Source organism: Eleutherodactylus coqui, chromosome 1, assembly GCF_035609145.1.
Source record: "Eleutherodactylus coqui strain aEleCoq1 chromosome 1, aEleCoq1.hap1, whole genome shotgun sequence".
Lineage (NCBI taxonomy): Eukaryota > Metazoa > Chordata > Amphibia > Anura > Eleutherodactylidae > Eleutherodactylus > Eleutherodactylus coqui.
This window is the reverse complement of record NC_089837.1, coordinates 153,570,032-153,584,768: the sequence shown is the minus strand read 5'-3', so window position 1 is coordinate 153,584,768 and position 14,737 is coordinate 153,570,032.

The window sequence follows — 14,737 nt, the reverse complement described above, 5'->3', positions numbered from 1 at the left end:
AAGAATGTTTTCATTATTGGAGGAGGAGGGGGATGTTTTTGAGGCACTACGTGTCCTCTCCACGTGTCCGTGGTTATATGCACCTTAACAGTAACCGCGTTGGTGGGAAATGGCCTCGCCACCATCATGTCTTTGGGAAGCCTCCTGTTACGGCACTCTGCCCCCCGAGCGCCAAGTGGGATGCCCTGATCTTCCCGCACCCCACTGTCCCTGCCTACTTGCCTCGGCCCTGGCTAACCCCAGGCGGACAACTGGACGGCGGTCCCTGCCCTGGCTAGGGACCTGGCGGCTGACAAGCAGGAAACTACCTAATGGGGGGAACAGAGTGCCGACAGAGGAGGCAGATGAATCAGACCAACAAAACTTACAAGGCTGGAGATGGAACTCACAGGCAAACTGGCAGGGTGCGGATAGCAACTAGTGCTGACTGGGCCAGACTAGATTAGAGGCAAACAGAACCAACAAAAACAGACTGAGTAATAGGGGACCAGAGGGAGCTGACCGACAACTAGGGACTGACTGAGGAGAACCGCAGACAGACTGGCTAGGTGCATGCAGAACCAATAACTGGCAGTGAGCTCAGTTCACTGCCAGTCTTTTAACCACAAGGTTCCGCCCAGGGGCGGAGAGTGGGAGGAGGCAACTCCACCCACTGCTGTATAAGAAGCACAGAGGAGTGCGGGCGGCACCCTACGGCCGGGCACGCCCACGCCGCCGCCCACGCTGCTGGGATGACCTCGACACAGGGCTCCAGGCTGTTGGAGCCGACGCCGGAGCGACGCGCGCCGACCGCGGGACCCCGTGCCGCGCTGTATGGTAACACCTCCGTTTCCACACCCCAGTGACATAGCATTAGCAGCGGTATAGGTAGAGCCCAGAATTAGTAACATTTCAGCGGTAGCATTAGGGACAGGCCCCAGTAACATATCACTAGCAGCATTATAGGGGGAGCACAGTATTAGTTCCAATTCAGTAGTAGTAGCAGTCCAGACAGGCCCCAGTAACATATCACTAGCAGCAGTATAGGGGGAGCCCGCGTCCACGTCCTCTAGGCCTACCCCTACCCCTCAGCATGGTGTATTACGAGTAGAGCAGAAACAGAACGCTGTATTTAAATGTGCCGCTTATTGGCCTGTGGTTGGAGGCTGACTTCGCTTACGGAACGCACAGCAGAGCCAGGAAACAATTTTGCGCACGCCTGTAGTGAGACGTAGGTGCGTATGACTGAGCTAGTGGAATTCACAGCGCAGAAGCAGTCAAGTGGCCAAAGGGCAGTGGTAGGCCTTAAGTATTTTGCTTCAATTTGTTTAAATGGTGAGCTGAAACACCAGACAGATACTGTATGCAGCGTATATTATGTATACTGTTTCCCTCTGGCGCTATGATGGCGGTGATGTAACGGGCACAGCAGAGCCAGGAAACAATTTTGCGCAAGCCTGCTGTAACACTTAGCTGCGTATTAATTAGGACTACTACCCCCAGCAGACACGCAGTACACTGAAGACGGTCATAGGCAGCCCAAATATAGTATTTTTCCCCAATTTTTTTGAAAAAGCCCACTGCCTATATAGACAGTATATCTCTTTCACCTTTCCCACTGTCCCTGCCTCACCAGTACTGCCCCTATACTCTGTACAATGACTGCAGACTGAGGACGCAATGGTCTGCACGCCCGATATACAAAAAAAAAAAAAAAGTGCAACACTGCTAAAAGCAACCTCAACAGTACTGCACACGGTCAGATGTTGCCCTAAGAAGGACCGTTGGGGTTCTTGAAGACTAAAATAACACCTAACACTGTCCCTATAGCAGCAGCAGCATCAGCAGCACTTTCCCTGATCTATGTCAGAATGCATCTGTGGCGAGCTGCGGGCGGGGCAGATTTTAATACTCGGGTGTCACCTAATCTCCCCAGCCACTCACTGCAGGGGGGTGGTATAGGGCTGGAACGTCACAGGAGGAAGTTGTAATGCCTTCCATGTCTTTCTATTGGCCAGAAAAGCGCGCAAATGTCTCAGAGATGAAAGTGAAAGTAACTCGAACATCGCGTGGTGCTCTTCTCGAGTATCGAGCATCTCGAACACCCTAATACTCGAACGAGCATCAAGCTCTGACGAGTACGCTCGCTCATCTCTATTAATTAATAATAGTTACATTCTGTAGGAATAGCTGATCCCGCAGTGATGGATGTAGATGATGCAGAGGTAGTAGAATCACACAGATATAGTTCGTAAGGCCTCCTGCAGGCAGGCATAAGCGTAATCCTGCTCACGAGAGGAGGCTGTGATTGCACTCTGAATAGAGCACTATCACATCCTCTGGCAAGTGGATTCATGCTCCTTTCTGTAGTTTTCCTGAGGCTGGCCCTGTTCACATTGGCATTGGGCCAGCCTAAGTGCTCCACCACAGTGCTCCCTGCTCCACCACAATATTCAACTAAATAGGTGTCTTGAAGATGCCAATGAAATTGAATGTGGTGGTTGTCCGATGATCAGGGCAACAGGCTAAAGATTCAGGGCTTAATGTCGGCACTGCATGGAGTAATGGAAGAAGGTGGCCGGGTCTGATAAACACATTTTTATTTACATCGTATGGATTGTGAGGTGCATATATGTAACATCTCTGGAGAAGAGAAGGCATCGGGATTAGAGATGAGCGAGCATACTCGCTAAGGGCAATTACTCGAGCGAGCATTGCCCTTAGCGCGTACCTGCCCTCTCGGAAGAAAAGATTCGAGTTCCGGCGGGGAGTACTGGGGGAGAGCGGGTGGGGACGGAGGGGAGATCTCTCTCCCTCTTCCCCCCCTCCCCCCGCTCCCTCCAGCTCACTCCCGCAACTCACTGCTCCCCCGCACCGGCAGCCGAGTCTTTTCCTCCGAGCGAGCAGGTATTCGCTAAGGGCAATGCTTGCTCGAGTAATTGCCCTTAGCGAGTATGCTCGCTCATCTCTAATCAGGATGTATTGTAAGAAGGCAAGTTGGTGGAGGCAGAGTGATACTCTCCTGGGAAATCTTGGGTCCTGGCATTCATGTAGATGTTAGTTTGACATATACCACTTACCTAAACATTTATAGATCAAGTGCACCTCTTTTGATTTGGCCTTCAAATTCCCAAGATTTTTATTCAATTAAGCATCTGTTGGATGTACTGGGAAAACAAGTCCAAAACACGGAGGCCTCGTGTCACAACTTAAAGGATCTGCTACTTATGTCCTGGTGCCATATACTACAGGACTCCTTTACAAAGAAAACAAAAGCTCCTTCTGCGCTCTTTTAGGGGTCTTGCAGTCCAGATAAGGAAACTGTCTAGTCTCCACAATGTATATCAGAATATATTTATTTGTTCAAATACTATGCTTGAAAAAGGCGCTTATATTAGCGCCGAAACGCGTTGCAAACATATACGGATTTTATTTGTACTATTTGAACGGATAAATATATTCTGATATACATTGTGGAGACTAGACAGTTTCCTTATCTGGACTGCAAGACCCCTAAAAGAGCGCAGAAGGAGCTTTTGTTTTCTTTGTATTGTATTTTCCCCACTGTTGGTTTGATACCTCCTGGGGTCACTTCCTACTGCTGCATCTCCTTGGACCAAGGATTTTTGGGGATTCTGCATAAAACATCTATAGTTCTACAGGCTAACCGGGATCATCGGTGTAAGCGGGTTTTCCCCTACCTGTGGGGATCCCGCTTTGCACCAGGTGAGTAAAACCCCTAATCTGATATTTTTGGATCCCTGTGTTGTGGCGCGGATCTGTATCTACAGGACTCCTTTAGAGATCTTGTGGTGTCCACACCTAGATGGGCAGCAACTACACAATATTAGGCAGTAAAGATGAGTGAACTCTTAAAAAGTTTGGTTCAGCTTGTTTTGACGAATTTTGTCAAAAAAATTAGTTGTCCAAATTAGTTCCATCCAAACTGGAACTTCACTAATACTTCTACAATTGAGGTATTACAACAGAGGTGATCCTCCTGCGGCTCAGTGGTTAGCATTGCTGACTTCTAGTACTGTGGTCCTGGGTTCAAGTACAACATCTGCATGGAATTTGTATATTCTCCCTGTGTGTCATAGTAATCACGCACCCATTACTTGATATGTTCTGTCCTCTTTAGGGCTCACAATCTATATTCACCTATTAGTACACTTTTGAAATTCGGGAGGTAACCCAGACAAACACAGCAAGAACATACGAACCTCATGCAGATGTTGTCCTTGATCTAATTTGAAGCTAGGACCCCCAACTCTGAAAGGCAACAGTGCTAACCACTGAGTCACAGGACCACCACGTTCTTCTTTTAGAAGGTTTGGCTGAGTTCTGAAGGTTTGGGTTTGCTCCGAACCATACTTTTAGCAAAGTTTGACACAAAACAGGGTTCAACTGCTTTTCTCAAGACTATTAGGCAGGTCATTTAAATGTTATGGTTTGTTAGTGTTTGTCCATAAGTCTTTGTATTAAAAAGAATAGGAATATATAATTGTACTCTCAAGGGTGCTTGCTAATTTCAAAAAGTCACAAGTTATAGTCCTTCAGTGTTATTATTTGTTTTTATTGCCTTCTAATGTGCTAGGTATGTATTTGCATTGTTCACCTTTTGCAGTTAAAAGGAACTACAGCCACAACGTCACACGGGAAACTTTATTTGCATCATATGAGAAGCATAAGACTGAGAACAAAACTTTGTAATATATTAAAACTAAGTCAGACTCCTAAAAAAGTGTACCATAAATGGCATTTGTTCTTATGTAAATAAAACGCCATCATTTAGTAAACTTACCCCTAAGGCAAGTCTGATAAAATGAATTTTCTTAAAAAAATAGATTTTATTTTAAGACACAAACAGTTAGTAACTGTGTTAAGTGGCTTGAGGAAAACATTTGTGCTGCACATTAGGTTATGACAGCATGCAATAATAAAACAGTTGTCCAGAAGAGCCTTCGAGACAAACAATCTTCAATACAAGAACATAGCCAATTTCCCAAGCCCAGATGTTCATGGGAATTGCATGTGATCAGTGATCTGAAGCTTTTAACCACTTCAGAACTACTCGCTGCAGATAAAGGAGTCAGGTAAAGAATGATGCACTCTTACTGAAAATGGATCATTTTAATTTGACAGCTTCACAGCTCATCAAGCCTAAAGTATACAATGAAATGAAATTTTGAATACTGTAAGGCTGTTTTCACACCTGTATTAGAGGTCAGTTCAGGGTTTTTGTCTCCTTGCTCCATTTTTGGAGGAGAGAAACTGAAATAAAATGGAAAAAAATGATCCGTTTCTTCCCACCCCCCCCCCCCCCCCCCTAATGATTTCAATGGGGTTTCAAAAAAAAAACAAAAACCAAAAAAAACAAAGTGAAAGAAAAGCCTCCAGTTTGCTTCCATTTTATTCGGTGTATGTAACACAATCTGTAGCATTATTTTTTTGTCCAAAATTCTGGAAACCTGATGGAATAGAAGCAAACAGAAACATCCCATTGTTTTGAAATCCCATTGAAGTCAGTGGGGAAAAAAAACTGTTCATTTTATTCTGTTTTATTTCATATTGTCTCCTCCAAAAATAGAACAGAGAGCCGAAAACCTTGAACTGATCCCTAACACAGATGTAAAAGCAGCCTAATACATGCATGGAATATTTTTAAAGCTGAACGGAGATGCGCCCCCCGCTGTTAACCCCTTCCCTGCCACGATTTATGTAGATTGCGGCATGGGAGGGGTACACAGAGGGAGCATGCTCCCTCTGTGACGTCACCGGGCTCTCGCGATATAATCGCAGAGAGTCCGGCTGGTTGCCATGGCAGACACTGGCGTCCTGTATTGCCATAGCCTGTGATCGCTGCATAAGCGATAAAGCATGGCAGGACAGTAGCTCTGCCATGCCTTATCACAGTGATTATCAGTGCTGTACTGTTAGTGCTCCAGAGGGACAAAAATAGTGTAAAAAAAAAAAAAAGTAAAAAAAATGTAAAAAAAAAACATTTGTATGCTTTTTTTCATATTAGCATAAAAAAAGGTAAAAACAAATTAAAATCCCACATATTTGGTATTGTCGCATCCGTAACAACGCATACAAGAAGTTGCACATGCTTTTGACTGTGCACGGAAAAAACGCTAAAAAACTGAGGCAAAATGCTAATTTTTAGCATTTTACCTCCCTAAAAACGCAATAAAAGTGATTTTAAAAAGCCGTATAGTCCCCAAAATGGTACCAATAAAAACTACAGCTCGTCTCGCAAAAAATTAGCCCATATAGAGCTCCGTACATAAAAAATAAAAAAGATACAGGAGATACAGGATAGGCAGATACATGAGCAGGCAGCTAGCTGGGTGACAGATAGAAGGAGGCGTAGAGGGAATAGATCCAGGGAGGCTGGTCCTGTACTGGCACAACCCAACATGTCTGCAACGTTGGCAGATGAGGGCGATGCCATTACAGAGCCAGCACCGCTGCAGCACGACATGCCCTCTGAACGCCAGGGGGATGACTGCTCCAGTGAGACAGGGACGGGGAGTGCAGGGCAGGCTAGCCAGGTTCTAGTGGTGGGGGACTCAATTATTAGGGGGACAGAGAGGGCAATCTGCCATAAAGACCGGGATCGTCGAATGGTGTGCTGTCTTCCTGGCGCTCGAGTTCAACACATCGCGGATCGGATTGACAGATTACTGGGAGGGGCTGGTGAGGATCCAGCGGTCATGGTGCACGTTGGCACCAATGAACAAGTTAGAGGTCAATGGAGGGCCCTCAAAAATGATTTCAGGGACTTAGGATCCAAGCTTAGGGCACGGTCCTCCAGGGTGGTTTTCTCGGAAATACTACCTGTACCTAAAGCCACAAAGCTTACTACTAAGGCAGATAGAAGAGGTGTCAAACCGCAACGAAGTAATTATCATGGGGGACTTTAATTATCCAGATATAACATGGGAGAAGGAAAAATGCAAATCTCAAAGGGGTGATAAGTTCTTGAGAGTAAAGACAATTACCTGAACCAACTTGTGCAGGAACCAACAAGAGGGAGAGCCACTCTGGACCTAGTACTAACCAACAAACCGGAACGTATAAAGGGGGTGCAGGTTAAGGGGCACTTGGGGAACAGTGACCACAATATAATCAACTTCCAGCTGTCAATCAATAGGAAGCCTTATCAAAGAGCAACAAAGAAACTAAACTTTAGTAAAGCAAAATTTGATCAGCTTAGAACTACTATCGGTAACATTAATTGGGACAACATCCTCAAAAATGAAGGTACAGAGGACAAATGGGAAAAGTTTAAAAGGATCCTAATCACCTCATGTGAACAGTTCATTCCCTTTAAAAATAAAAGAAACTCAACTAAAAGGAAACCAATGTGGCTCGACAGGACGGTAAGAGGGGCAATAAACAAAAAAAAGAAAGCGTTCAAACTACTAAAGCAAGAAGGCAGCGAAGAAGAGCTAAAATCATACAGGGAAAAAAACAAAATATGCAAAGATACGATCAAAACTGCCAAGGAGGAAGCAGAAAGACGGATCGCCAAAGAAAGCAAGAACAACCCGAAGCTATTTTTCAACTATATTAACAGCAAAAGGATTTGCAGGGAGAGCGCTGGCCCTTTAAAAAACAATGCAGGAGAAATCATTGATGATGACGAAGGGAAAGCAAATCTACTAAACAGTTTCTTTTCAAGTGTATTCACAAACGAAAAGGAAATGCCACACGAGATGCAGGGGAATAAAACGAACCCCTCACAAAATATCTCATACCTAACGCAGGAGGAGGTGCGGAAGCGTCTAAAGAAAACTAAAATTGATAAATCGCCGGGCCCAGATGGATTACACCCAAGGATACTAAGGGAACTAAGTGAAGAGATAGCTAGGCCGCTATACCTAATATTTCTAGACACTATCAAGACCGGCGTTGTACCATTGGATTGGCGCATTGCCAACATGGTTCCAATTTACAAAAAAGGGAGCAAAAGTGAGCCTGGTAACTACAGGCCAGTAAGTCTCACTTCAGTAACGGGAAAAATTTTCGAGGGGATTCTGAGAGACGCCATCGATGAGTACCTCAAGGAGAATAAGGGAATAACTCCTCACCAGCATGGATTCATGAAGGGTCGCTCATGTCAGACAAATCTGATCAGTTTCTACGATGAAGTAAACTCTAAGCTGGACCAGGGAGAATCTATTGATCTTGTATATCTGGACTTCTCTAAAGCCTTTGACACCGTGCCACATAATAGGCTAATATACAAAATGAGGCAGCTCGGACTGGGCGAAAACGTGTGTAAGTGGGTAAAAAATTGGCTCAATGATAGAAAGCAGAGGGTGGTAATAAATGGTTCGTACTCTGATTGGACCACAGTCGCTAGTGGGGTGCCACAGGGTTCAGTATTAGGCCCCACTCTGTTCAACATATTTATCAATGACCTGATAGAGGGGCTGCACAGCAAAATATCAATATTTGCAGATGACACTAAATTATACAATATAATTAATGCAACGGAGGACAACGTGCGGCTACAAACGGACCTGGATAAGCTGGGGGCTTGGGCAGGAAAATGGCAAATGAAGTTCAATGTTGAAAAATGCAAGACTATGCACATGGGCAGGAGAAACGGATGTCACCAATATTCACTTAATGGGGTACCGCTGGGGAAAAGTGATATGGAAAAGGATCTGGGGGTATTAGTGGATAATAGACTAAACTGGAGTAACCAATGCCAGTCAGCTGCTGCAAAGGCAAATAAAGTCTTGGGGTGCATTAAAAGAGGTATAGGGGCGAAGGATGAGAACATTATCCTTCCATTATATAAGGCACTTGTCAGGCCTCACATGGAATACTGCTTACAATTCTGGTCACCGGTGCTCAGGAAAGATGTCACAGTGCTTGAGGGGGTTTAAAGAAGGGCAACTAAACTAATACATGGAATGACGGGACTGGAATACCCTGAGAGGCTATCCAAATTGGGACTATTTACTCTAGAAAAAAGAAGGTTAAGAGGCGATCAAATAACCATGTATAAGTACATGAGGGGACAGTACAAAGATCTCTCCCGCGATCTGTTTACACCCAGGACCATGACGGTAACAAGAGGACATCCGCTACGATTAGAGGAAAGTAGGTTTCATCACCAACATAGAAGGGGATTCTTTACTGTAAGAGCAGTTAGACTGTGGAACTCTCTGCCTGAGGAAGTGGTGATGGCAAAATCCATAGAGGAGTTTAAAAGGGGACTTTCTGGAGAAGAAGGATATTACAGGATATAAATCTTAGGTTAAGTGTCAATCTGGGTATATAGGAAGGTAGGAACTATTAGGGGTTGATCCAGGGATTAGTCTGATTGCCATTAGGGAGTCGGGAAGGAATTTTTTCCCCAAAAGGGCTAATTGGGTTCTGGCCTTGGGGTTTTTTGCCTTCCTCTGGATCAACTCAGTAGAATAGACAGGCTGGACTAGATGGACATTGTCTTCATTCAGCCTTACATACTATGTTACTATGTTATGTTGAATACTGTGATTTAGAAAAAAAAAAGATTTCCAAAAAAAGGTTTGAAAAGTGGAAAAACCTAAAAAAAAGTAAGAATTTTGGTATCGTTGTAACCGTACCAACCCGCAGAAAAAATGGATTGTGTCATTTATGCTGTTAATGCCGTAAAAAGAAAAATCTATGGCAGAATTGATGCGCTTTCTCTCCCTGCTACCATAAAAAAAAAATAAAAGTTTTACAATATAGTCAATGTTCCCAAAAGTGGCACCGATAAAAAAACAAGCCCTTATATTGCCGCATCGATGGAAAAATAAAAATGTTATGACTTTTGAAAAATGGAGAAGAAAATCCGCCAAAAATCGTTGCGTCCTTAAACGAAAAATAGGCCATGTCCTTAAGGGGTTAAATCCTCCCTGCCTGCTTCATATAAGCTAAGAGCAGATAACAGAGTTCTTGCCATTTTATGTGTTTTGTTTGATACAATGATATATTCTGCACATACTGCCACTAACTGGACAGGGCTGTCACTTTATCCTATACCGTGACAGCAAGCTAAAATATCAGTTCCTTATCTTTAACATTTCTGAACCCAGTGTTCATGTAAAACTAATATAGGGTCTTTACCCCACCCAACTTGGTCATGAGTTAAACAATCTACACATATTTAACATCACTATTCATGGGACTATTGGAAGATTTGCAGGGTGATTCAAAAGCTAAGGCCCCCCAGAATATCTTCTGAATAAAAAGATATACAAGTAGGAAACTGTATAAAACACTTAGATGGGTGTGGGAATACTTTTTAACATTGTGGTGGTGCCTGTAGGCCATCATAGTTTCAACAACCTTGGATTCAAACAGTGGCGTAACTATAAGAGATGGAAAGGATCCCGGGGCCACTTGGGCCTATGAGCCTTAGGGGGCCTAAAAGGCCTCTATTCTCCATACAGGGAGCCCAGTACTGTGAATAAAGCATTATAGTTGGGGGCCCCATTGCAGATTTTGGATTCGGGCCCTGAAGCTTTAAGTTATGCCTCTGGTTTCAGATGAAAAACCCTCAATGGAAAGGGGGTCATTGATTAAAGGGGGATTTCAAGGTAAAATTTCAGAAATTGATAGGTAAATGTAACTTTTCCTCTCAGAATAAATAACCTTCCATATAAGTAAATTTAACGGGGTAAACAGTCTCTCACATAATTTTTTTTTCTCTTCAAAGGACAGCAGAAGAAATGTTATTACTAGTCTTATACTTTGACAGGAAAGTCACTAATGCTGTCTTTTTATCTTTTTCTATCTTTCTCTTTTTCTGTTCTCTTCTATCTCTTTTTTATGCATTTAGTCATGATCAGCTCTCGGACACTATGGGTCAGTCCTCTGCATGCGTTTTTTTTTCTGTACTGCTTCTTTCAGTTCGATTATTTGCATGTTGGTGTCTGCTGTAATTGTATTAAGCCAGCACGTTCTTTGGTGGCCAGGTCTTCTTTTGCCGCTGACCACTCTAAGCATTTTCAATGTTTCTTATGAATTTACTTTTATTATGTGGTCGAAGTATGAGAGTCTCTTTTTCATAATTTTGCCGTCCAATGAAAACTTTGGTTTGACGTGGTCCAAGAGCTTGAGTTCAGTTTGATGATTTAAATGGACATTTTGAATAATGGTAATAAGTGGAAATGTTATGGGAAATTTTGAGAATTTTGCACAATCTGTGGAATACAAATTTAAGAAGTTAACCAGCATTTAAAAATAATATTGTGTTTAAAGGTGACGATCTACTGCATGTTAGAATATTAAAGAATAAGTTACATTGTTATTATGGTTACCTCCTCTGCAGTTTTGTACATGAAGCCCACTATGCTATGTGTAGCATTTTTGGGCTCTTCATTGTATGGCTTAATGCAACATCACTAGGAAAACACATTATTTCTATCCCTCCAGTTGTTCACCACCCTCTGTAGTTTCACCTTTATGTTCCAAGGAGCAAATATATGTAATTCAAAGCAATGTATCATGTGGCATAATGCTTCCCTTTGATGATGTATTCCAACACTGTCATATAATAGTTGATCCTCATGAATATTTTGTAAGTTGTTTCCATGATTTGTGTGAACTTCATCTAGCTCCAGACATCCACTGTAACCATATTCAAGCATAAACAGATGCTTGTCACGCTGCAGGAGCGCATGTACTTTCTTGGAGAAATCCAAAGTTTTGTCGTAAGTACTGTAGGGTTCATTTTCCTTGGCTGTAAACTATATTTCAATGTCTTTCTATAACTGAAGGTTCAGAAAACATAGGCCAAGTATCCTGATAGTACAATGACTTGTAACAAAAGATAAAACACCTTCTATACCATTATAATGTATTGCATATCAGATTAATGAAATCATAGGACAGTATGTGAAACAGTCTAAATTTTAATTGGTCATTAAATAAAATGGAAAAATAGAAACAGAAATCCTCATCAATGACTAGATAAAGGAGAATATATTTTATTTAAGAAGTAAATGCAACATTTCAAAATTGTGTGTCTTTTACAGCCCTGAAGTGTCCCCTTCACAGTCACTATGAGCAATGTGGCACTGCCTGTCCAGTCACTTGTGTAAACCCAACGTCACCATCCAGCTGCTCTCTTCCATGTACTGAAGGATGTATATGTGATGCAGGCTACATGCTCTATCATGATAAGTGTGTTCCAGATGACCAATGTGGATGTTGGGAAGATGGTAAACATTATCCTATAGGCTCTGAATTCTGGACTGATGATTCATGTTCTACAAAGTGTAGTTGTCCCTCAGCAGGAGGCAACCTAGTCTGTAACTCTGCTTCATGTCCACCTGAGCAATAATGTTGTGTGGAAGATGTAATCCATGGCTGCTACAAGCACACATTTGGAGAATGCACAATCTATGGGGACCCACACTATAACACATTTGATAAAGAAATACACCACTTTATGGGTACATGTACCTATACCCTCTCCAAGACTTGTAACTATACGGGATCTATTTTTTATTTTAATGTTTAAAGCCGAGAACAAGCATTGTGGGAACACAACAGAGTCTTGGATAAAGAGTGTTACAGTAGAGGTTTACAACTACACAAAAACAATGTTAAAAAATTAGCCCAGTAAAGTGCTGGTAGGTTAAAAAAACATGGAGAATTGTCATTACAATTTGAAAATAGAAAGCTTTTTTGATTTGATCTAATATAATCTGCAAATGTCTTTCTGTGGGTTAATGGAGTATGGAGAAATTTACAAGTATTGCTAATTAGCAGAGGAAACTCATCAACAGATTTTGTGCATGTCTCAAGTGGCAGATATATACTTGTAGAGGTTGATTTCTACCTTAAGGTCTCCTACAATACCGATCATACAGTATCTTTGATGGTGTCTTTGTACTACCATAATATGATGTGTGGAAATTGTAATGGTATTCAACATGATGACTTCTTAATGCTTAACGGATAGTTGGCACAGAACTCAAATCAGCTGGGAGATAGCTGATTAACCCTATACCACCACCACCGTGTCCACTGGAGAATGAAGAGCTTTACAAAAGTGATGCTTTCTGTGGCTTGCTAAAAAATAAATATGGACCATTCCAGGCCTGCATATCAGTAATCAATCCTGACCGCTTCTTTGACAGCTGTGTATATGATGTTTGTGCACTTGGAAATGAGACTCTATGTAAATCAATAGAGGCTTATGCTGATGCCTGTGAAAGAGCTGAAGTTGTCGTTGCCTGGAGAAACTCTTCTTTCTGTCGTATGTATTGTCATAAAATGTATAATTATTCCTATTATAGTAGTTTACTATACTCTTGAAAATGGATTTGTATGTGTTTGCCAAAGTTTCACTTTTTCATATTGATAATTTTTCCTGTATTTTATGTGTATTCAGCCATCGAATGTCCTACGAACAGTCATTACAATGCATGTGCCAGTGCTTGCCCCGTCACATGCTTAGACCAGAATGCAGCAAGCAACTGCAGTAAGCCATGTAGCGAAGCTTGTGATTGTGATGATGGCTTTGTTCTCAGTGGAAGCACTTGTGTTCCCGTCAGTGACTGCGGGTGCACTTATGAAGGCAGATACTATCAGGTCAGTATTTGATACTTTATATCCTAAGCCAGATAAGCACATTTTAACACAGATTTTTTTAGCACTTGTAGCCAGGAGAAATAGGACAACATGAATGTGCCCATTAGTTATCTTCATTACATTCATGTTAAGTCCTACAGAGCTTGGTATCTGCCACCACAACAGTGTACATTAGCCATTTTGTCATGTAATCGAATTTGAAATAGTAGGTATTGTAGGTTATATTCTGAGCCCATTACTGAGCTCATAATCCAAGGGAAGCCATTGTTATTATCGTATATAAGTACTGTAAATGCAGCCATTTATGCAGAACATTATAAATCCACATGTCGCTAAGTTTGGTTTTAGCTTTGTAAAATGTAACCGTATTACATACATTGCAATAGCACCATCAAAGCACGAAGTCTGAGATTTATGGTCAATTATGATGAATCACATCTTGTTCAGTAATTGGAAAAGACTCTTTAAATATTGGCTCATCTTTATGAAATTGGATAAATTATTTTCCATGATTGAGTTCACAATGAATCGGGATGATTTGTCAGTTGGAAAATCAAAAGTGGAAATAATTATATATAGGGCTTGGTTCACACCATTTTTCTTTAGTCTAAACTTAGGGCGCCCACCCACTGGCGTTTGCGTTTTCCGTGGGAAAAAACGCAGCGTTTTTGCCGCGTTTCCCGCGCGTTTTTCGCAGCGTTTTTCGTGGCGTTTTCGCGGCTTTTCCGTTAATTTCCATTGACATTCATGGGTGCATTAGGAGAAAAATAAGGACACATATGCAACTGACAGTTCCTATGTTAAAAACGCAAACGCAACGCAAAAAAAACGCCAGTGGACAGGAACACATGTTATCTCTATGCCTGTGCAGGAAAAACGCAAAACGCAAAACGCAGGTTAAAAAACGCCAGTGGCTGGGCGCCCTAAGACTGAATCCAAAAATGGGAAAGCTAAACGTTTGCATTTTGGTTCAGTTTGAAAACCACAGAGACCAGATGAGAATTAAAGGGCCTAAAGAATGGTTGTGCCAAATTTCATGTTTGCACGACAAAGGGAAATTAGAGAATTAGTGGCTAGTCAGTCAGTGAGTGCTTTTGCATATATATATATATATATATATATACACACTCAGTGACCTACATATACTAAGCAGTGTATGCCAGCT